This window comes from Crocodylus siamensis, chromosome 4 (genome assembly GCF_052110815.1).
Source record: "Crocodylus siamensis isolate JL-2025a chromosome 4, ASM5211081v1, whole genome shotgun sequence".
In the NCBI taxonomy this organism is placed as follows: Eukaryota; Metazoa; Chordata; order Crocodylia; family Crocodylidae; genus Crocodylus; species Crocodylus siamensis.
The window spans coordinates 121,389,573-121,415,265 of record NC_143398.1 but is presented as its reverse complement, the minus strand read 5'-3'; positions in this window follow the sequence as shown (position 1 = coordinate 121,415,265).

Below are 25,693 nucleotides of genomic sequence, written 5' to 3'. Positions count from 1 at the left end.
GAGAAGTCCAATACTATGTTCCTGCCTTGGCTGACCTTGCACAGTTTGCAGCCCGGTAAAGCACTGGTTAACCATAATGCCTTGTGTCCATGGTGTTTTTAACACCTGAAGAGCTAATCCACATCACTTATCCCTTGGGGAAAAAGCACACTCTTGTTTTGTCAATGAACACAAGCCCCTAGTGACACTTGGCTTGTTGTAATAGATTAAAAATGAGATATCCATCTTGACAACTTTTTATCTTTATCTGGCATCTTACATAAACAATGAGCTCACACATAAACTAAAGGAATGCAAAATCCTCAAGAACATGAAGTTCTCTTTTGAAAGGAAAGGGTGGGAGGAGTGATATACACCTTCCAGCTTTTTTGTGTGACATGGGATGTTCCTTTAAGAGTCAGACGTGCTCGTGATAGGTAAATATGCCCTTAATACAGCTCTCCTAGGAGGACAGTATCATCATCATCAGGAATTCTTTGACTGGGAAGTACTGTATTTAAAAAGATTTATTTTCTTTATAGGTATGTGTAAGGACAGGCTACCTTTGAGGTAAACATTGAATTAAATATCTTCAAAGCCCATTTTGTCAAGTTGTAGAAATATTTCCCAGCTAATGTCCTTTTCCTCCCAACAGACAGTCTTACTAAAAGCACTTCTTTGTTTCACAGTTTAAAATATTTGAAACTGAAAATGTTTAGCTAGAACTCTATGATACTGGGTATATTATATCTCTGAAATAAGTGGATTCTTATTCCAGTAGCACTTAGACTATACACAGTGGAAATTTCCCCAGACATCTCTACATCTTTCTAGCACCTTTTATCCAAGTACTTTTTGAAACATCAGTATACCCTTAACAGCCATACAAGATAAGTAAATATAAATTTTAAAGATATGATAAGTATGGTCCCACCAAAATTAAGCCCATCACGCTTCCTGCCAAAACTTACACATGTTCTATGTTATGTATTACAGTAGTCCCACTGAAATGCACAGAACCATTCAGCTTCATAAAGTTAACCATGTGCATTGCAGGACTGGAGCTAAAGTGAATTTTTTGAGACAAAACTGTCCTTGTTAAGCTTGGAGTGGAATCTAAAGCTCCTGTTTTAAGCACCCACCACAATATAATTTTATTTACCTTTGCAAACACCCCTATATTCTGTGTAAGGTAAATAATAGTGTTGCACAAAAATAAAAGCTGTGCTATCTCAAGGACCCCAGTATTGCAAACCCTTAAGATGGTGTACAACTTTGATCGTCTTCATAGTCCCACTAAACACAGTGGAACTACTCAGATAATAAAGCTAAGTACATGCTTAACTCTCTGCAGAACAAATCTAATGTTGATAGGTCTAAGAGTGAACACACATTTTTTCTTGATGTTTTCTAAACTCCATGTTATTTTTTATATCTGTAGCTTTTTCTCCCAAAAGATAAAATGCTTCAGTGCTACTGAATTTCAAAAAATAATGCTAACAGTTCACGCAGGCTTCCAAACTATTAAAGATAATATATATATGTGAATAGTGTGTGTGTGTGGGGGGGTAAATATTTATGTAGAAAAGCAGAATTTATACTCAAATTTCCAGACAGTGCATACACATATATGTACTGAAGATGAAAGACACTTGCCAGCATTCTTTTCCATTGGAACTTCCATTCTTGTATCAGCTGCAAAGCTATAGCAGTGTCACGAATGCTTCCTCTCCCCTTGAGAGACTTACCATCAAAAGTCTGGATACAAGAAAGAAGCAGTTCATTCTCTCTCATTCCATTGAATGAACTGTTTCTTCAGGTTCAGGATAATAGTTAGCCTTCAGAAGGTTCACATAAGCTCTCAGCACTGGTATTCAATGAACCACTTGGAAAAAAAAATGTGAACTGGTTCACTGGTTCAGACTGAAGTAGAATCCCATGAGTACTCTGCAGGTTCTCTTTGCCTTATCTAATTTTCAGAACTTGGTGACAAAGAATTCAGGCAATGTTCTATTCAGCAGCCATACCCTATTACCTCTTATCCTTCCTACTAAACATGTGGGGCTTTGACTATATAATGATTACAGCCTAGAGAAGAGAATCAAATTCCTCATGTGTAGCAGTGACCTTCAGATCATGTAGCATTTACTCTACCATGCATATGCAATACTTTTATATGTAGATATGAAAAATGAAGCTGCTACTATATTTCTTGTGATCTTCTCATTGACTTTATTTGCTGGAAACATGGGGCATGTCTACATCACAAAGGCAGGGTGCTCAGTTTTGCTGCTAAGGAAATAAACCCCACACACTCGATCCACATGCATCAGCCATGCTACACATGAGGAATTTGATTCTCTTCTCTAGGCTGTAATCATTGTATAGTCAAAGCCCCACATATTTAGTAGGAAGGATAAGAGGTAATAGGGTATGGCTGCTTCTGGGGGGGGGCAGCATGGGTCGCTGCGTGTCTTAGACACCTCTCCCCCACTCGGGGACCGCCTCCCGCCTGCAGTGGGCCGCTCCTGGACTCTTGTGCGCCTCTGACTCGCCTGCCACGACTTTGATGACTCCGGTTCAGTTTCGATTGTCCGGTGCGTGTCAGTCCAGGACCGAGACTCACTGCAGGCTCAGGGTCCCGCATCGCTGAGGGCTCCTCCTCCCCTACACCCTCACCCGTTCCACCGGGGATGTGACTGCCTATCTGGGCAGGTCACACAGTCAGGATGTCAGTCCCATCCGTTCATAGAAGGAAACGAAGGATCAACACAACAGATTACGGCCAGGAGTTCCACAAGTTTGGTGGGCTACTTCAATCTTCAGCAGCCGCTCCCCTCTCTTCTCCTGTCTGCCTCGGGGCTGGGAACCTCTTCCCACTTCCCCCCATGTGCTTCAGCCCTCTCTCAGGCTCCCCGAGTCCGCTGAACCCCTCCCTGCCAGGATGGCAGTTCCCCAGTTGGGCTTGCTCCTTTACCCGGGGATATACGGTACCTGGCTCGGCCGTGCCCGGTGGCTTCAAGCCATCCTCAGCCTCCCCGTGCTGGATGCTCGAGGTCCCAAGTTCTGCCGGGGTTGATCCTTACCCCAGAAAGTCCTGCAGCCCCCACGGGCTGCCCACATCCACGTTCGGGAGCTCTCGGCGGTGGCGGCTCTTCCTCCCACTTCTTCCGGTCCTGCCGCCTCCTTGCCCGGCTCCGCCACTTCCTTATGCCGCCACCGGTGGTTCTGGGTCTTCTCTCTTCCGGGGACCTGAAAGAGGTGAGTTTCCGCCCGGCGTGTTGGGCCTGCGCCCGGCGGGTTCGCCCGACAGCACCGGGACAGGGCAACTCAGAGCCCCCTCGCTCCTTTCCTCCCTCATTCTGCTGAATAGAATATTGCCTGAATTCTTTGTCACCAAGCTCTGAAAATTAGATAAGGCAAAGAGAACCTGCAGAGTACACCCAAACTACCAAACTTGAGCATGTAGAAAATTCAGGTCTTGAATATGGTACCGGGGTCACCTTTCAGACTGTCCTTACATCTCATTTTGAGGGTGTACATGAAGTTGTTGGAGCACATGGAGTGTTAGTGGGTGTGAAGTGTGAATGGAGCTACTTAGCAGTGAGGCTGAGAATCCAGTCACAGAGTCGTCATGTCTTGAATGTCATGTTAAACTTCCTACGAAGTTACACAATCATGCTTAAAGTTAAACATATAGATAAATTCTTGCGTGTCTGATAGGATGAAACTCATGTAGGTATAAAACGCCAGTGGCCAGGCATTCTACATTCTCTAAACCCTTGTCATTTGAGACCAACATACTTATTCCAAGCAACTTGAGGGATAAACCTTCTGAACCACACTGTCTTGCTGAGTATTTCCTATCTTTCAAATTTTCTTTATAACCTCCCTCCATTAGGTATCTATTTCTATCACTAGCTGTATATGGCTTTATTTTTAGAGGGCTTATTATAGAATGATAGATTGAATGGTGTAATATAAAAATTTCCATCTCCTTGACTATTCCGGATTTTCCTTACAGTATATTCATAAATATTTCTCCAGTCTTGTTGGTGTGCATTTCCCTTGAGACTACTCCACAAATTATATCTCACCATTATAAAAATGTTTCTTAACATTCAGCCTACATTTCCCTTACTTAATTTAATTCCATTACTTCTGGTTATGCCTCTACATAGCAAATTAAATAGACCCCCCCCACACACTTGTATTTATGCCCTTCAAATTTTTGCAGGCTTGATTCCTTTCTCATTGTTCCAGTTTATGCTTGTTCTCTTACCCAGGCTATACCTATTTAGCTTTTATTTTTCCTTTAGACAGTCTCACTAAGACTCTGATCATGTTACATAGTTAACCTTCTCTGACCTTCCTTCATTTGGTTAGCATCTTCCAAATCAGAAACTAGAAGAGAAAGCAACATTGCAGGTCTGACTGCATTACCACCAGACTACCAACCTTATCTCATTTTTCACTGGCCTTTTTGTTGCCACACCATATTACAGATTCAGGTCTAAGTTGCTACCCTTCAAATCACTCCAAAGACACTCTCTGGGTTTCTACCCCTTGTTGGGTCCACATCCAATTATTTTCACCTCTACATGTACTGGCCTAGATTTTTAAAGCTTGTCTGCATGCAGTAGTTGTGCTACTTCAGCTGTACTGGTATACTAATGAGAATAAGCTACAACATTAAATTTGTGTCTATGATCAGGTACAGTTAATCAAAATTACACTCTGAACTTACACAATTATACTGTTACCAAAATGGCTTCAAATTACTCTCATCTCGTTTTTCACCTGTATGACTCTATGGTTTCTTTCATCTTATCTCTACCTGACAAGCATTTTCTTCTGACACTCTGGTTAGTTTAAAGTGAGGAGCTTCACCTCCTGCAAAAGCAGAGGTTGCAAGTAAGTAGAATTTAACAGACAAGCTGGGAGAAGGGAAATTGAAACAAAAAGCTCTCCTCATTGGGGAAGTGCATCTCACTAACTCTAGGGGAGGCAGGGATCTTCTGTGCAATGGTTCTGATGCCTGAAAGTTTGTTGCTTTTTAACAATATGATCTTAGCTCATTCTTTCAGATAAACCTTCCCCAGATATTACCACATAGCCACATGAACTATTGTTCAGAGTAGGTTGAACCTTACCATAACTTTTAAAATACAGTAGACATCTATCACTCACAAAAAGGTAAAAAGCAAGTGGAGCTCTTTCTGGAGCCAGATAGGCAAAACAGTAGGAGCCACCAACCAAAATCCAAGTACATGACTTGCACTGAACGGGAACTATGTGGTCACAAAGGAGTTTTCTCAGAGGCATATTTGAGGACTTGAGCATCCTGGTTAGCAGCCACACAAAAGGCAGCTTCAGTGGTTGTGTTGCTTGCAGTACAGCAGCAACTAAGTCTGTAGAGCAGCTGGTGCTATTTTTTGAACTCTACCCTGTAGTAATTGAAGTTATAATTTAGGGTGCCTACAGATGTTTACATAAAGCGCCATGAGTTAGAGCCTCCCTCCCCGCCCTCAATTAAGCAGACATTTGCCTGTTGTGTGTGTGTGTGTGGGGAGGGGGGGCATGGGGCTTGCATACACCACCCCTGGCCAGCAGATGGGTGTGCTCTAGCTGCCTCCAAGGAGGCTGCTGAACTACCCCTCTCCCCAGCTCTGCATCGCACACCAGGTCTGGGGCTGTCAGCAGGGAGGGAGGGAAGCTCTCCTAACTCCATACCTGCCCGCTGAGCCCAAAAATGGGTAGCCCTCTTCCCCCTGCCCAGCTGCTCTCCCTCCCTCCCTGCTGGCAGCCTGTCCCACATCTGTGTGCACATGTGTCCATGCCATGTGGGCTAGGGATTGTGGATTGGGCTCTATCAGTGGCCAGGCAGCTGGCTGGTGATCATGGGCTGTGCCACGGTGGTGCCTGGCTTAGGTGGATCTGGCCCACCTGGATCTGTTTGATTCATGGGGTGAGAACTCCACCCAAGCCCAGAACACCTGGGAATAACCCTCCTGCTCCTCCTGTGCATGCAGGCATGGGTGGGGTGTGTTGCCCCGCTTGTGTGCTCAGTTGCTTGGATTTGAGCAAACTCCTCAGGTTAAGAATGGGCAAAGTGGTGGTGATCATGCTGGAGCTGGAGCGAGCAAAGGGGGCAATACCTGGAGCTGGACCCAGCAGCCTCTCCCCACTCCTCTATGCCACCCCAGGATCTTGCAGTTGGAAAGGAGCTGGGCTGCCCACTCAGTTGGGGACTGGGAATCTTGTTTGTAGCAGGGAATTGGTGTTTTCTCCTGTGCAGCTGTTTTGTTTGGCCAGAGACATTCTCTTATTTAGACGGCAAAAATTGAACATTGGAAGATGGTCCCTCAGTTAAATTAGAGCCAGGCAAAGGATCTGTGCAGATGTTGCCTACCATTCCACATTAAAGTTTATTATTAAATTTTCTCATTTGCTATATGTCTGTATTTATTAAACCTGGTGATGGCTTCATGATGTCAGGGGTGGGAAATGAGAAAGAACTTGAAGGAATTTGAGATCCAAACTGAGACAGAAGTTAGAAACTGATAATAAGTGAAGCAACACTTGTTGCTTATTTAGTCTAGATAAAAGGAGACTGAGAGGGGACTTAATAGCAGGCTTCAACTACCTGAAGCAGGTTCCAAAGAGGATGGAGCTAGACTGTTCTTAGTGTTGGCAGATGACAAAACAAGGAGCAATGGTCTCAAGTTGCAGCAAGGGAAGTTTAAGTTAGATACAAGGAAGAATTTTCACACAAGGAGAGTAGTTAAACACTGGAACAGGTTACCCAGAGAGGTGGTAAAAGCTCCATCCTTGGAGGTTTTCAAGACCCGGCTAGACAAAGCTTTGGCTGGGATGAACCAGTTGGGGACAGTCCTGCTTTGAGCAGGGGGTTGGACTAGATGACCTCCTGAGGTCCCTTCCAACACTGACTTTCTATGATTCTAACACAGCCACATGGAAGGAAAAGAGCCTCTCTGTAAGGGATCTTCCTGTACACTTAGGCTAAGTACAGACAGTTAAAAAGTCTGAGACTGAAGTGATTCAGCCTTCGCAGGTTAGCCTAAGCTGCGTAGATAGAACTGATAAGCAAGTGAACACTTTACTTTTGATTCTGGAAATGCCACCACATGCTTGCAGTAGCCCAGGCAAAAAGATGTGGGGGATGAGGGGTGGCTAACGCACGCCTTCCTGCTCGGCTGAAGCAGAAAGCTTGGGCCAAGGCTAGCCCACCCACCCTTCAAGGGGGAAGTGTACAGCATCCTGGGATGGTGGGGGCCTGTGAGTTAACTTTAATCTGGAGGGGATCTGGGAGAAAAATTCGATAAGCCGATTTAACCTAAATCAGTTAAGTTTGATAATCATAGAATCATAGAAGTAGGGTTGGAAGGAACCTTGTAGATCTTCAAGTCCAACCCCCTGCCTGGGTGGGAGAAAAAAACAAAAACAAAACTGGACTCAAATGAGTCCAGCCTGGTAGGCATCAAGCCTCTACTTAAAGATCCCCAGGGTAGGAGCCAGCACCACTTTCCTCAGAAGTTGGTTCCAGCTCCTAGCCACCCTAACTGTGAAGTAGTTCTTGCGGATGTCTAATCCATCCAGGTTTATCTTAAACTGGTTTTGGCTAGCAAAGCAATTTATGTGCACTAAACTTCTGTTGTGTTACAGATTTGAACTGGTTTCCAATCATTTATCCCAGTTCATGTGTAATTTGTGTTCCTAGCATTACAGTCTAAGTAAATGGACAGCTGGTCATGGAAGTACTGCAACCTCCACCTGCTTTTGTACTGCCAGGCGATACAGCAAAGGACTGACTGAGGGTATTAAGATAAAGTTTGAGTAGCACCTAATAGCCACAGAGCAAAAGAGAAAAATGGCAAACTCAAGTCAACTATCTTCTTGCATATTGTGCGGGAGAAAACCATGGCAGTTTATGACATGTTTACCTTCAATGAAGGCCAAACTATGTAGTTAGGTATATTACTGTTCAAATTTAAGGAGTACTGAATACCAAAAAAGAGAGTGAGACCCTTGAAAGACACAGTTTTTTGTTTTACATGCAGGCAAACAACAGGAGGAAGCACAGATCAATGTCTAAGTAACTACAGAGATTAAGTAAGAACTGTTGCTTCTGGGAACTTGATGGAATCTCTGATGAGAGATAGCAATATTTGTGACATAGCCTTTCATGTAATGCTGTGTCTGCAATCACATGAGGGAGACCTGCCCCTAGAAAAAACTGTCCAAATGTGCAGGGCAGCAGAACTGTGAAGCAGAACTACAGCTTTTTGAGGGGCAGGCTAGGCCAGACACAGGCTCACCACTGCTGCTGACTGCTCTGGAGCCAGAGCTATCTCCCAGAAGGATGCAGGGAGTGGGAGGAGCTGGTTGTGGGGGGGCAGGCACCTGGGAAAGGGGGACAAATGGCAGGGAGGGGGAGGAAAGTACAGGCATGGGGACAGCAGGGGGCAGGCACTGGCATGGGGCAGGTGGAGAAGCATGGGGGAAAGTGACAGGAGGGCAATCACAGGCACACGTTGCCTCTCTCCACTGCTTTGGGGGGACAAATTTAAGATGACTCCCCAGTAATTAGATGCTATACTTGGACACATACAACAAATTTATAATTTTTCCATGTATACAATCTAATTACTTGGGGATCTTAAATTTGAAGCCATCTTGGTTTCAGGTAAATATAGTATTAGAGCCAGAAAGGCAGCAGAGACTAAGCACTGTCAGGGAAAGGGACAGTGGGGACAGTTATAATTTAGAAACTGTAACAGGATTGGGCTCCAGGGGTAGCTGTGATGCTCCCTGGTGGCAGTGAGTTCCTGTCCAGCTCAGTCTCTAAGAAACTCTTCCTTTACTTCTCTCCTGCCACACCTTGTTTTTATTAATAGACTGAAAAGGGAGGTGGCCCACGGGTTTTAGAGTATGCCTTGATTTATTCCTGGCAACAGATCCTATCTCTCTCTGATCCCGCTGATTGCATTGATCACTCCCTTTAGGTGGGCCCTTCTGGCCCAAGGCACCCATTACCTTATGGGCTAATCACAGCCTCCAAACCTCCCCGACAGTCATGCCTACACCCTGCAGGTGTTTTGCATCATCAGTCAAGTGGGGCACTTGTCCCTGAACCACCAGGCTGCCTCAAGTCTTTACTCCTTTGTTGGGCTTTGACGTTCCTGGCTTCTGCCCCTCTCTTCTAGATAGGCCCTTAGCCAAGGCCCATGTTCTGGACCGGGCATCTAAGCTTCAGCTCCTTATCTTGTTCTCTAAGGCCTTTCTCTCTTCCCTGCTCAGGCTCCAGGTCCTCTGGCCCTAAGCTCTGCCACTCTCTGGGCTCTTTCCACATTTCCTTGGCAACTCTGGAATCCCTAGCCCCTGGCTGCATCTTGAGCATCTTGATCCCTGGCAGGACGCAAGACAGCCACATACCACTTGGGCACTAATAGGACCTTCAAACCACCCCTTTTGAGTTCTACCTAACCCATCGGTGTAAAACTATAGCCCAAAATAAGCCCTCTGGCTATAACACAATTTCCCAACTAGGTCTAAGCACAAGCCCCAGCTCCTGGGCTGCATCACTTAGCTCCCCCTTAGCTGGAGTCCTATCCCCCTGCAAGTCATCAGCATCCTACTTGCATTACTCCCCAGGATAGTCCAGGTGTCAGCCAGGTGCTACTCTACAGGTGCTCTTGTGCCCTGGAGCTCTTCCTTCAGCAGCTCTCAGAGCCAGACGGATTGCTTTGGCTCAGGTCCTAGGTTTACACGGCTGGGAGCCAGCCATATCCCCTTTTGGTGGTGTGACTGCCTGAGCTGTCACAGGTGATGTAGCTTGCCAGCTCAATCCCAGGGAAACTTACTGCTGCTGACCTCTGCTGTAATAATAGTTTGTAGTAGGTAAATCCCCAGCTACTTGTAAATCCCCAGGTACTTATCCTACTGGTGTTTCCTAGGAACTGATATAACCAGCTCAAGAACAAGAGCTCTGATTGGTGCAGCTGTGAAACCAGCACTGAGAAACACCAAAGACAGAGATGCCGAGAAGGCAACTGGAACAAGCACTAAGAGAATGGCCCTTAAGCAAAAATTAGAAAGCTTTTTTGCACATGCTTGTAGGTAGAAAGAGGCTTGGTGGTACAAAGAAGGAAATTCTTTTTATGTTTGTTTTCTGTGCTGTTCAGGACGTTGTACATTCCTTGTAAATAAACAAGACTGCATCAAACAAATACCCCTTTCTATCTTTAACCTTTCATCCTAACGGAAATAATCCACAATGCCCCGTTCTGGTCAGATAGAAGTAATTAATATTAATGATAAAAATATATACAGTATCCTCCACTTCAACATGCTGCACTGTAACAACATTTTAACAAGAGATTATAGTAGGAACATAAACCACAGTGAATATGCATGCTGCAAACTGCAACATGAAATAAATATGTAATGTCTGGTTCTATGTTTTTACTGCTTAACTACTTAGAAAGGCAAATGCAAACCTCTAATTAAAACTTTACAAATGGGATTCCTAAAATTACCATCACTTACTTCTGCCTCTCAGCATCTGGATTTCTTTGATCTACAAGGTGCTCAAATACCTGGAATAACAAGCAAAACAAAAAATAAACACTATACATTAGAAAATGTTTTGGTAAGCAAAAAATCATCAAAAACATTAATAACAACCTCACTTGGTCTTTGAACAGGCAAAAGTCCCATGACGGTCAATGGGTCTGCTTGCATACATAACCCTAACTGCTTTCCTAGATTTGATGCTTGACAACTTGAATGGGTAAATCCAATGCCCTACAGGCTCCCTCCATTGCTATTGCAGGCATATGGTTAATAGGTAGCTGAATCAAGCTTGTCTAATTGTATTACTATTACTGTTTGTACTGTGCTAACACCAAGAACCCAGAAACACTGACCAGGATCCCCCTGTTCTTCACAAGCTCCCTGCCTCACGTTGTGACTCTCAGAACAAAAAAGTTACATACTCCCCATTACCTCTGGCACTGGCTCTTTCTTAATTATGAATCCTTTTCCTTCACAAGAAAAATATTATTACCCCTTCAGATAGCATTAGTTCTGCCACTGGCCTGTGAAAGTGATATATTAAAAAAGCAATACCGAGCATTAATCTAAGCAAAGGATGTACAACATCTTGCAGCAAAACTGCATATAAATACAGGTTCTACACTACCACTTCACAGAAAAAATAAAGCATGCAAAAGCAGGAAGTTCAAGTTCAAGAGATCTATACAATGTTAGCTGCAGGGGAATTACAATCTTCATAACTCTGATCTTTGCTTGCCTGTGTGGAAGAATAGGTCTCTTGCCATAGCTTCTCTCTGCCTCCTTTTGGCTATGATTTTTCAACACAGTCTAGAACAGGTGAGTCAAACTCCTCCCCCCGCCACCCAGCCAAATCTTGACTGCAGGACTGCTCCTGAACAAAATGGGGCCCTGGGTAAACTTAGATTTTGGTGCACCCCCATATTTTGGTACCATGCCTCTGTATTTTAGTGCTTCCCTTCCTCCCAAATCAGTGCTGCTGCTGCAGACACAGGCAGAGGCAGAAGCATGGAGTGCAGTCCACTGTGGAAGTGGAGTTGGAAGTGTGCCAGACAGACAGGTGGGCAGGAGCAGGCACCACCCCACCTGCACACGTCAGCCTGGCTCCTCCTAAGCAGCAGCTAGAGACAGGGGTTGAGCTGGGTTGGGCACTGCTGGGAGCATGGGCTGCTCATACACGTGGGTGTCTATGTGCACGTCTATGTGTGTGTGTGTAGAACCCCCTGACTGTGGTGCCCTGAGCAGTTGGCCATATCTCTTACTAAGGCCACCTATGGGGTAGAGTGAGCAATGGCAGTAGTCACAATAGTGTCAGGGTGTGGCCTTGGAATGAGGCTTTGGCTTGGGCACTTATCCTGGCCCGCCACTTCCCAACTGACCATCCACCTGCTCTCTACCAGAGTGGTCAGTCAGGATCAGTTGACCCTACACTTTCCAACACTCTGCTTTCTATGTTCTCTCTATATATCTAGTCTATAAAGGTGCATATCAACCCTGCCTTCCAACTGAATTTAAATTAGCACAGCTAACTACCTTTCCCCATACTTCCTACCATATAAACAGGAACAGGAAGTGTCTGGGCAACAGGGCTCAATCTGAACTCAGATTGCCTTACTGGTTCCTTCCAGCTTGTCCCTGGATCTTACTCTCTGATCTCCTGGCTTCTTGACCCAACTCACCCTTTGGCTAGGGACAGGCATTCAAAAAGCCTGAGCCTGAATTGATTCAGTCTTTGCAGGTTAGTCTAACCTGACTAGGCTGAACTGGTTTGAAACTGGACAGGAAATCTAGGCACATGCCTGCGATGGCTCAGGCTAGAAGCCCAGGGGCACTAGAGCAGCCCTCCTTTCCCTTCTTCAGGGAGCTCAGCTGAGGGGGGTGTGGCCAGGCCCTGGCAGGACTATCTCATTAGGGAGGTCTGTCTGCATGGTCCCAGGCTTTTCCCCACTGGCTGCTCAAGGGGCAGGAGTGTTGCTAGCCCCCTGCCCTGGGCTAGCACTCTGAAACAAGGGGCGGTGGGGAGGAGTGTGCAGTACATGCATCTGCTGGTGATAAGGAGCTTTTCAATCTCCCTCCCTGCTTTGTCATACTGTCTGCAGCAAACTGACAGGTGAGCAAGCCAGCCAGGGTGGCTGATACCATTCTTTATCACCCAATTAGCAAAACAATAGCTTCTCTCCACATTATTTCAAACTTATAGTTTCTAGGGTCGGAAGGGACCTGAGTAGATCATCTAGTCCAACCCCCCGCCATGGCAGGAAACAATACTGGGGTCAAACAACCCCAGCAAGATGTTCATCCAACTTCCTCTTAAAACACCCCAGGGTAGGAGCCAGGACCACCTCTCTTGGAAGTTGGTTCCAGATCCTAGCCGCACTGACCGTGAAGTAGCACCTCCTGATGTCTAGCCTGCCAGCTTGTGACCATTATTCCTGGTCACTTCTGGCAGTGCATGGGGGAACAGTGACTCCCGCAATGCCTGCTGATCCCCCCTGACTAGTTCATAACAGGCCACTAGATCCCTCCTCAGCCTTCTCTTTTGGAGGCTGAACAGGTTCAGGTCCTGTAGCCTCTCCTCATAGGGCCTGGCCTGCTGTCCCCTGATCACGCAAGTGGCCCTCCTCTGGACCCTCTCCATGCTGTCCACATCCCTCTTGAAGTGCGGCGCCCAGAACTGGACGCAGTACTCCAGTTGCGGCCTGACCAGTGCCGCATAGAGGGGGAGGATCACCTCTTTGGACCTGCTTGAGATGCATCTGTGGATGCATGCCAAGGTGCGGTTGGCCTTCCTGACTGCCTCCCCACACTGCCGGCCCATGTTCATCTTGGAGTCAATTATGACTCCAAGATCCTTTCCCGCCTCCGTGCTGACAAGAGGGGAGTTCCCCAACCTGTAGGTATGGTGCCAGTTGTTCCTCCCCAGATGTATCACCTTGCACTTGTCTGTGTTGAATCCCATCCTATTCACATCCACCCACCCTTGTAGCCTGTCTAGATCTGATTGAAGCCTGATGCTACCTTCTAGTGTGCCAACATCTTAGTGTCCTCAGCAAATTTGAACAGGGTGCTTTTTACCCCCTCATCCAAATCGCTGATGAAGATGTTGAACAGCGTGGGCCCGAGGACCGAGCCCTGCGGAACCCCACTGCCCACATCCTTCCAGGTTGAGAAGGACCCATCCACTACCACCCTCTGGGTGCGGCCCTCCAGCCAGTTGGCGACCCAATTGACTGTGTAGGCGTCGACACCACAGTCCCCCAGTTTCTTAATGAGAACGGTGTGAGAGCAGTGTCAAAAGCCTTCCAGAAGTCCAGGAAGACTATGTCCACTGCTACCCCCGCATCTAATGATCTGGTAACCTGATCATAGAAGGCCACCAGGTTGGTCTGACAGGACCTGCCACTGATGAACCCGTGTTGGTTGCCCCTAAGCATGCAGTCCCCAGCTGGCCCCTCATGGATGTGTTCCAGCATAATTTTCTCAAACAGCTTGCCTAGGATTGAGGTAAGACTGACTGGCCTATAGTTTCCTGGGTCCTCCTTCCTCCCCTTTTTGAAGATTGGAACCACGTTGGCCCTCTTCCAGTCCTCTGGGACCACACCAGAGCACCACGAGTGCTCATAGAGCCATGCCAGGGGTCCTGCAATGACCTTGGCCAATTCCTTAAGGACTCTAGGGTGGAGATTGTCTGGGCTGGCTGACTTAAACACGTCCAGCCCCTCCAGAAGCCCCCTAATGCTAACCTTTAGCCCAGGTGTGCCTCCCCCGGGGCCCGAGGGGGCCCAGCAGGGAGGTGGCTGTTCTGGTCCCTACTTAGGAAGACAGAGGCAAAGAAATCATTAAACATGTTAGCTTTGTCATCTGGTGTGACGACCAAATTTCCCAACACGTCTTGCAAGGGCCCCACATTACCCGGGACCTTCTTTTTGCCCCCTATGTATTTAAAAAAGGACTTCTTATTGTCCTTAATCTGAGAAGCTAGTCCTAATTCCATCTTTGCCTTGGCCGTCCTAACTGCCCCCCTACAACCCAGAGTGACTGCAGAATAGTCATCCCTGTTGATGACCCCTTCCTTCCATTGGGTATACGCCTCCTTTTTAGGAAGGAGACATTCTCGGATGCTTTTGGTGAGCCATGGAGGCTTGTGTGCTCTCCTGCTCCCTTTGATCCTCATTGGGATTACCTTCCTTTGTGCTTGGAGGATCGCCCCCTTAAGGAGCAACCACTGTCCTTGGACATCTGGCTCCCATCCCCTCTGGGACCTCAGCGCATCCCCAATTATACTCCTTAGCTCACTGAAGTTTGCCCTTCTGAAGTCTAGGGCTGCTGCCTTACTGCATGCCCTTGCCACCTTGCGCTGGATGGTAAATTCCAGCAGGCGATGATCACTGTTGCCCAGGTGGTCGAGCACCCGCAACCCCCTCACCAGGTCATCACCCGTGGCCAGCACTAGGTCCAACTAGGCATCCCCCCTGGTGGGGCTGTGCACCTCCTGGGTTAGATGGAGGTCCTGCACTCTGTCTAAGAACCTACGTGAGCGGTCAGACCTCCGGGAAGTTCAGGTCCCCCATGACTACCACATCTTTAGCCTTCACTACCTCTGTGAGCTGACCTAAGAATTCCTGGTCAAGCTCTTCTCCCTGGTTGGGAGTTCTGTAGTAGACCCCCACCGTTAAATCTCTCACCCCTCGACTGCCTTGTACTCTAACCCAAAGCACCTCAGAGTGCCCCTCCTCTGACACCTTGCTAATTAACAAGGATGTGTATTCCTCCTTGATATAGAGTGCCACGCCCCCACCTCTCCTTCCTATCCTGTCCCTTCTGTACAACATATAGCCCTTGACATTCACCACCCAGTCATGCGTAGAGTCCCACCACATTTCCGTGATCCCCACTATGTCCGGGCTGGTGTCAGCCATCAGGAGGGTGAGTTCCTCCTTCTCGTTTCCCATGCTATGAGCATTTGTGTAGAGGCATTTGAGGATGTGTGTACTGCCTCCCAGTCCCAGCATTGCCCTGGCCCCCATTGCTTACCTGTTCGCTCATTTCGCTCGTTCATCTGGGCTGGGCTGTAGTTGTGGGTGTCGTTTGGTCTGGCACTCTGATGTTTCCTCCGCCCTCATCTTCCCCTTCCCCCGACGAGCCTAATTTAAAGCCCGCCGGAGGAGGTCCGCCAACCTAGAAGAGAACACACGCTTACCTTTAGGGGAAAGGTGGAGCCCATCCCATCCAAGCATGGCTCTCGTCTTAACTTCTTAAACAGTTTACTGGCTGACCCGTTGGTTAGCTCCAAAAGCCCTAAGTGGTCACTGTTCTGTCTGCCTATCCCAGTGAAATTGGACATAGACACCTATCAGCATTAGCTAGCATACCACATGCTGGCTATGGTCTCTGCTATGGCAGAGAGGAGGAAAGGATCTCTGCTTAAGCAGTGAGGCAGGAGGGAGAGGGACACAGGGAAGCCAGCAGACCCTGCTGTGCCTGCAAGTCTGTGCTGAGCTCCAGCAAGAGAACAAAGGGGAGGGGCCAGCCCTGCTGTGGAGCAGACAGCCCTGCCCTGCCCAGCCCAGACAGCATGCTGGGATGCCAGGGGACTCTGATTTAACTTAAACCAGCAAGGGGTCTGGGACATGGGACAGGCATTGCATAAACCGATTTGAGTCAAATCAGTTAAGTCTGATACTACATTCAACCAGATTTATCTCAAACCAGTTTCAGCCATTTTAAAACTGGTTTATGTACACTGAACATCTGTTCTGTTACAGATTTAAACCAGTTTCTGATCACTTAAACCAGTTTGTGTGTAATGTCTGTCCCTGGCCTTTGACTGCGCTCTGTCTGATTCTTTGGCTTCCTTACTTGGTTTGTCCCTAGACCCTGCTCTCTGTTTGATCTCTTGGCTTCTCAACCCAGCTTGCCCTCTGATTCTACACTTTGCCTGACCATCTAGCTTCCTAACTCAGCCTGTTTCCAGAACCAGTTTTAGACTGATCACCTTTGCTAATCTGGCATGACAAAGGCTTAGTGCATCCATTGCTCGCCCCTCACTGATGACAAGCATCTCCAATGGGACTCTGTACCACGGATTTTGGTGGTGGGCCCCACCCCAAATTTCCAGTTCCTCTGGGAGCCCTACAGGGCAGATAACATGGCTCTGCAGGCCACATTTGGCCCACAGGCTGGCTTTTGACACCCTTGGTCTAGAGCATGCATTATGCACTGAAACTAAAACTCCTAAATCCTCCTTATTACTTCAAAAATCTCAATCATCTTCCCTACACAAAAACTAGTTTTTGCCTCAGGTAAGGATGGCAGGGGAAGCAAAGTAGGAAGAATCATCCTTGTGCCTTCCCCTCCCTTACCTTTGCTCCTTCTTACTACTGAGTATAACTGTGAACAATACAGTTCAGCCAGAGAAGCAAATTACTTTCATACCTCCCCCTCCCTCAGTCAAAAAAATAGTGTCCATTATTTTAAATATTCAGACATTATGTCTGAGATGCACTACACCTACCAATAAGTGATATGCTGCTGTTTTACTTGCCAAGCATTTTTCATTTTGAATACCCTGTCTCAGTGGCAAGATTTCTAATTGCATGCTTTTGCCTAGTGTTTTGTCAAAATGTTACTACCTAGCACAAAAGAGCTGACAAATGTTTCTGCATGTCCTGTTGACTAACTTTGGGTCAGGGACTGCCCTTTTGTTCTGTCTCTGCATAACATGGTAGCACAATGGGATTCTAATCCTTAACTGGGATTTCTAGGTCATGTCTATACAGCATCCCTTCTGATCCTAGAATCACCCTAAGAAAAGAAGCCCCACCAACCTGCTTCCAGCTGGGGGCATCACACATCTGTGACTCAGTAAATCAGACAGCCTGGGAGCACCCTGAAACAGCTCAGAGCAGCCCCAAGGGGTTGGACCTTGTCCCTGCCTAATTGGCAGTCTCTGATACACCTGAAAATGACCAGGTAGGTGGTGCTTATTTTCATCATGGGGGTCACAGGGGTGGGAGGAAAGTCATTCATTTCTTGACATGCCACTAGGTCCCACCACAACACAAAATGAAATAACTTGGAAAACACTGTAAAAAGTAAGGCACTAAATGCCAGCTCACTCCAATTGCAATTTTTAAAAATTATAACCAATAATCATGAAAGTTTTAGTCACTCATTTCACTGCAAGGCCTCATATAACTCAAGTGCTACTATGGAGTCTCTGTGTTTATTATACATGCCAGTGCTTTCCCTCCCAAAGGATACAGACCTAGAAATATGAATGTTTTCTTAACAAGGCCCAATGTTTTTTATACCCATAAACCTAAGCATGAGGTATGTCTACTAACATCTTACCTAATCATTTTACTTACACCATGAATTCTACAACATAAATACTATAAAATAAATTATTGGGTTTTTTTCCTTGGCAATGCATGAAATACCAATATATTCAAGTTTTGTTATGACGATGTAATGACAAATAGATTTAAATTCTCTGTTCAGTATTTGCCATAAAGTGACACCCCCCCTGGAAATGTGAAAAACTATTTAAAGGAGGTGGGCATCAATGGCTGGAGGCGCATTAGTGGAAGCCTTCCTTTTCATTGCAAGCTGGGATAGTCAGAGGAAGATATTGTAGAGTTTAAATGACATGCTTTTTTTCTGTTTCTGTAAATGGATGAACTTACTTATGTTCTGGAAGATCTGAGAAATTACTCTCTTAGCAGGAGAAAATGCATTTAATTAATCAGTAGAATTAGAATGTTGTTGTAACCATGATGGTACAGGAAATGTCTCAGAGGCAAGAATTTTTGTGATAATTTTTATTGTATCAACTCTATGGTTGGAAAAGCTGTGAGACAAGCTTTTGGGGGGGTCAAGTTGCCTCCCTCAGGTCTGACCTCACACCACATTTTCCTAACGTCAGACCAGAGGAAGGGTGCTTGATGCCCCAAAGCTTGTGCAACAGCTCTCCTAACTATACAGTTGCTCCAATAGAAACTGAAGGATTTTGTGTGACATCTTATAGAATATTAGCCAGAAATACTCTCGACTTTGTTACATGATTCTCAGTTTTCTGAGCCTGTCAATTGGGAAAGAGTAGCTTAGAATATATCTATCCTATTCTTTTAATTCCTCCAAACATGATGAACTGCTATGATCATTTCTCTGCATATTTGATATGCAATACTGCTGCAGTAACTGAGCACCTTCTAGTCATGTTGCATACTGAACTGCTCATGTCTGTCATGCCTAGTTCCTTTCAACCTCTCCTCAGGAGAAATATGTGTTCAGTGGAGAAATCTGTTTTGGTAGGAGACACAAATGTGTCTGTAGACTTATATTAGAGAAGGAAAGTGTAAAAAGTGCTCCTGGCACATGAAATGGCAGGTGATGTGGTTTTTGATGACTTCATTCCTGTGGGTGTTTGTTCTAGTCTCTGAGACAAGTCCCCAAGAAAGGACTGCAAGATTTCAGGCTCTCTCTTATTAATAGTTCTTATCAGCAGCTTTATTTTTATAATGCTCAATTCCTGCCTGAGGAGCCGGTCTTCATCCTGGATCTTCAGGCTGCCTTTAGATGCTAGGTCAGGTCACAGAGCATCTTGAAGACATGGGCCAAGATCATCTTGAATTTGACCTTGATGTTCCATGGGAAAAGAACAGGTCCAATATACTTGTGTTAGACTGTGTTGCTAAGAGGACACACAGATCATTCAACATCTTTATATCCTAGAGAATCATAATGTGTATGTAAGGCAAATGTGGAGTCTTATCAAATGGAATTCAGCTATTAATGACTAAGAACAGATATATACATTTTATATTACATACAATTTTCTGCAAATTAATTTTTAATTTTGATAGAGATGAGAATCAGCATTCTACTATAGTATCACACGTAAGCCAATAAAGACTCTTGGGCGAAATATCCACAACTACACACACACACTTCCTGCTATTTGACTATAGTTATGCTGTAGGATTTTTTATCCTACTATTCATTAGACATATCTTTGTGGAATATTCTCTTAACTGGAGAACCAGCTTTATACTATCTTTTAAGTAAGTGGATTTCTTAGGTGGGCTATAGGCAGAAAAGAGAGCCTCACTAAGGACCTCATACAAAAACAGATATTTTAGAAAATGACTCTCTCCAGCTTAGTTAAAGATGATATACCTCTGGAAATAGTCATCCCTCAGACACCAATTGTTGTTTGAATATATCCAAATATAATGTTTTATTGTTTGGATGGCCATCTATGCATTCTCTCTGACCCTTTTTTCCCCCTATTTACATCCCTTGCCAGAAATCATGCATCGTGGTAAACACATTTGATGAGACAGGCCTAGCTCAGAAACAGAAGCTTTTCTCTTGTCTTCATAATCCCTAGGTCCAACCAGATCACGCTCTATAGCTTCCCAGTCCCTGCCCAGTTCAGGAAGCTAACTAAGTGAATCAGAGTCTGTCCAAATGTAAACTATGCCAGTGCTAACCTGTACTCCACCAACACAACAACTTATCAGTACATCCCATATCACTACCATCTTTTGTCCTTGTGTGACAGCACCTATAGGCCATTTAATGGAATGGACTATGAAAACTTTAGAAGCTTAATGAGGATTCACATATCTCTGCATCATTAAGTGAAACTGCAGAGCCACTTTGTTTTACATGGTCTGCAGTCCTTTTAGTAATCCTATCCTTTGTTAGGAGTGTTAATGTCTTTGTTCAGGGCTGCTGGGAGGGAAGAAAAAGGCACGAGATTTTCCCCACCTCCGGGTGATTGTAAGAAAATATATGTCTACCTGAAATAGCTATATGGTAGATAAGCTAAATGGGTAAATCAGATGAGTAGTCAAGGTAGCAGATTAATGTCAGATACCAGTAGCTAGATTCAGATTTTTTTTTTTTTTAAAGGGAGTAAAAACCACAAATAGCCTTTTGGTTTCAGGAGCATCAGGAGAGGCTCTGCAGTATATCATGTGTGCTAAATTCCTTTATGCAAGGGGAAAATAAAAGTCAGTCTTGTATGCGTTAGGTCGATTTTGGTTTTACAAATACAAAGAGGCAGCTCAATAGAGAGGATGACCTTTGTTAAAAGGAAAAATCTTCAATACCTGGTATTCACTAACAGCAGGTGTCCTGGTGCTGGCTCTTAAAGCAGAAATCCTATTGTTATTTGCTCTTGCTTTAATGATGAAGTTTTACTTTCAAGTTTTTGTATTTAGTCTGAGGCAGTGAAAGTTCAGTACCTCCTTAGCACTTCATTTTGTGTCACTTCTGGTGGGTCCTTCCACTACTGAGAGGCAGTGCTCACTACCAAGAGACGAAGAGGAAACTGTGAACTCAGCCTAAGTGCAGAAACCTGAAATGAATGCAACATCCTTAAAAGCAACAATATTGATTGTGAATTACATGAATCTTGCTTCTCTTTGACTATGAAGGCCTAATTGTCCAACTCTAAATTGTGTCCATCCTAATTTATATGTATATTCCATTCTATGAAGGAGATGGATGAACTGGATATCAGACCTCTCAACATATTTTAGTTCATATTGATCTTTTTTTTTTTTTGGCAGTGAAGGAGGGCAAACCATCCTGGCAAGAAACAGTATAGACTAGATTAATCTATTGGTCCTAGAAAATATAAGTTGTCCAGAGTTGTTTACTGTTCTCTTTTCTAATATTATATGCTATCTTTTGTTCAAACTTCATTGTTTTCCTCTGTGGGTTTTCCAGGTTGCTGAAAAGCAAACAAGTCCAGTGATCTGCATTTGGCTACAGCTGTACATCAATTAAGTTTCTGCTACTCTACTGGAGAGGTAGAGGAATAAGGCTCAGTTATATAAGGCCTGGGTCAAAATCCATCCTTGGAAATGTGTGGAAAGCAAGGGCAAGAACAGCCCTATAAATTTTCCTTCCTACCCAGTAATTTTAGACAAGGGTGGGCAAAATGTGGCCCGCGGGCCAGATGCGGCCCACTGGGCCATTCTATCTGGCCTGTAGGGCCCCTAAAAAATTTAGAAAATTAATATTTTTCTGACCCTGGGTGCCTGTCATTCAGCCCTCTATGGCTTGCTAAAACTCAGTAAGCAGCCCTTAAGAAGTAATTTCTAGATTTTCAGCAGAGCTTTACAGCGTGGAACACTAAGGGTGTCTGAACCACTTCAGTGTTGGTGCATATGTTAAAGCTGCTTCATTTTAAGGGCATGCTGGAAAAGTGATTCAGCTATACTAAGGCAGCTCTAAAGTGCTTTAGCAAAGTGTCTTTTTCCTTAAGGCAAGGTAATAAATAAATGCAAACACTAACATGAAATGTGACATTAAGGTTGAGAAATCAGCACACAAATATAGAAAACGTGCAACAAACTTTCCCTCTTACATGTATTCACTACTTCTCTCTCCCTCAAGATATATATACTAAACTATTACACTCTATGCTGTTAAATGCATGCTATAAAATATATGATATATAGTGTGGCTGATGTGCACCACAGAAATCTAAAGTTCTGAGTAGTTTCGAGCTTTTTATAGGGGACTGACAATACCCACAGTTTATAATCTTAATATTGCAAGAAAAGGTTATTCTGTTTCAGAAGCTTTTGGGATTTTGAAAATGTATTTTCTTGTTTTGAATCAGAACAAGAACAAAAACTATGAAGAAATTATTTGCAAAAAGGACCGGAGTCCTGGTCTATGTGGCAGGCTGCCTCAGTGCTATGATTTGTGAAAGCCTTAAGGGCTCTGACTGAGAGAGACTACATTGTCGGGCTGCCCCAACCCAGGAAGGCAAGCTGGCAGGAAGCTGGACAGGCTTGCATTGGAACTTTGTCAAACCCTGCATGTTTTATGGGGACAAGTGGATTTTGATAAAACTAGCAAATTCTAAAGAAATATTGTCAGAATTTTTTCTACTTCCTCTATTTATTATTCTTTCTTTTCATATGTACTATGTTAGATTATAGAGCCTTCCCTGCAGGATTTGAGGGCTCTTGCAAAGTATTATCTACATTTGAAAGATGGGAGCAAAAGCTTCAAGTCATATGGCAAGTTCATGACAAACTTGGGATTAAGGGCCTATTAATTACTTTTTCTGTAACCTTCCCTGTTGCTATTGAAAGTATCCTGGCCACAGGCAGTAACATCTCCATGCAGCATGGCATGAGTATGCCACCAGCTGAGATATTTCTCTAGTTCTGCAACCCTTTTTATGGGTCTGTGGTATCCTTTTTAAAAAATAGAATCTTGGCAATCTTGACAGCTGTTTCCGCTTTGGCTGTCGTGTGGCAGGGATATGACATGTTCGGGTTCTGCTGATATTACAAACTGCAAAATCCTGACAGGCAAATTGAGTTACATTATCTGTAATTACAGTCTCTGGAATTCCGTGCCAGGCAAACAAGCATTCAGTGAAAGAAACAGCTCTTGTATGTAAGGGATCTGCTTCTCAGTAACCCAAATAGTAATCAACCATCACATAGTTCTTTGATGGCCCATTGTAAACAAATACATGCTTAATTTACTCCAAGGTCAGTAAGATGTTCCACTCATCAGGGTTTCCCATTTTGGTCAGCTAGGAATTCATTCCAGAAACAGCACTGGCATACAATTGTGAAGCCCTGTACTTAACTGTTTGCATAGGATCTATATACATCATCACCAATACCAGCAGAGCACATGTTCTTAAAACATACTGCATCTGCAGGTCTGCAGGTCTTTAATGCTTCTAGCTTAATATTGAACACTATTCTGTGTTATCAGCACTTTACTTTCTCTTACTCTTCATGAACATTCATACTTCCTTCATGTCTATTGATCCTTACTTGAATGTTTGAAGTAAATACCATCACTAAAAACTGGTCTTTCTTATTTAAAAGAAACCTGCCTGGTTGATCTACTTGAGAGCGTGGCAGAACTCTTCTTGGCATATGCTGGAGATCAAGTGAGGGTTTCTGAAGTCATAATCTTTTAATATGCTTTACCTAGAAAGTCAGTCATGAACAGAGGAGCTCTAGTAGTTCCCAAGTGAATTTGAATCATTGATACTTTCAGTTATGTTTAAAAAGTTCTAGTATGCATGTATTTGCTACTTCAGAAATCAGAAGCAGCACTTAGAAAAGAAAAAATTAGCTGAGGTCCCTAATTTCAAGTATGGTTTAATCTTCTTTGAAGTTCTGCAAAGCCAACAGTATAGATGATAGTGTTCTTGTTGTACTACTCCCAATACACAATATATGGCTCTAGGTACTCTATTTGATAATATTTCAAGAGTAGACAACTTTTGCCTTGCAGTTTGAATTCCCAGTTCACCAGTACAAGAAGGAATTAATGACTTCAGCAAGTATTAGGTCTGTGTGAAGCTTTGGTCCCTGATTCAATTTGGTGAAGATTCAGCCTAATTTGGTGGCTGAATCTCCGAATCCAAATTGAATCAGAGGACTCTTTAATCTCTCTGAATTGAATCAGAACCCTCCAAATTAATTTGGAGAGATTCAGAAAAATTTGGTGATTCAGACATAGACACAGCTTTAACTGTTTTTTCTACATTACTCAAGGTAGCAGGCAGCTCGTGAATGCTGCAATGGTGGGATGGATGGAGCATCCCACAGGAATGCGGGGGTGACCCAGCACGCTCAGCAGCAGACCTGGAAGTGGACCAGAAGCACTTCCGGTCCACTTCTGGGTCTGCTGGGGAGCATGCAGGGGGCCTCCGCCATGCCATCCCCTGCTCGGTGACTGGTGCCTCCTGGGTCTGGGGGGGCATCTGGGGTCCCCCTGCAGCTGATCACTGAGCTTGGTGGGGGAGCAGCGTGCTCCCTGGCAGACCCAGAAGTGGCCCAGAAGTACTTCTGGGCCACTTCTGGGTTTGCCGCTGAGCACACGGAGGACCTCCCTTAGCTCCTTTGGGATGCTCCATCCATCCCAGCATTGCAGTGTTCACGAGCTATGCCTGGTTCCTTGAGGTATGTAGAAAAAAATCATTTAAAGCTGTGTCTATGTCTCTGAATGTCTCTATGTTCTCTGAATCAGCATCAAATCTTCAGATTCAGACTTGGCCAAATTGAACTGGGGACAGTGATCCAAATCAACGAACTGAATCACTGTTCCCAATTCAGGCTGAATCCAAGACGGCACGTTTCACACACCCCTAACAAGTATGCCCCAGTTAAACACACCCCTAACAAAGTCAAATAAAGGCCACAACAAAGATCTTGGCTAGAATGGTTAAGTCCAAGATTAGCTACATAATAAATACTATTTGAACCTTTTCAGAATCTGGTCAAGTTTTCTGTTAGGCTCTTTGTGTATAATATTGGTAAACAGGAAAAACGAGACCATTTTTTTTTAAATCACTCAAGTGATTTAGAAACACAATTCTAATGGACTTCCAATGGAATTAATACTCTTAAAATCACTTGAATATTATTGAAAGTTTCCCTTGCAGTTTAGTTCTTTTTTTCTCTTACTCAGTTTCCTTTACTATATGATTTTTTCTAAAAAAGTTACTTCCTAGAAAAGAACAATTAAAGAACTCTAAGGTGTAGAATCAATACTTATAGACAATTGCCTAGTATCTTTAACCCAGAGTTCTTATTACTAAACCAGTGTGTTGAAAAAGACTCTCTTTAAAAAAGGATGCCATTGTAAATCCATGCTTTCTTAAAAATGAACTTCCATTCTGTGTAACGATTGTACTAGTTTCACCTCAGAGTTGATTTCCAATTTATATTTTTAAACAGATTTCTGAAGCCTATGAAACATCCCCATATTGATTCAATTATTTGCTCCTTTGTTAGAGACATTTGGTTGTACCTGTCAATAGCAATGTACATTGTATTGTTTGCTACTTGCAGAAATCCCAACTTTTCTTTTGAATAGGCTAATAGCCAGGGCACCTGTGCAGTGTCAATTATGCTGAAGTCAAATTTGTGAAGTCTGTCCTTGTATGAGCATGTCAATGTGTATTTCCCCCTGGGAGTACACCAACGTGACATTGTAGAATTTTAGCCTGGGGCTACTCTACAGCAATTTTGCATGATTTATCTTGTACAACATTGTAGTAATCCTTAAAGTTTGTCATACTGTGAGCAGAGCCCCATTCTAACTCCCGAAA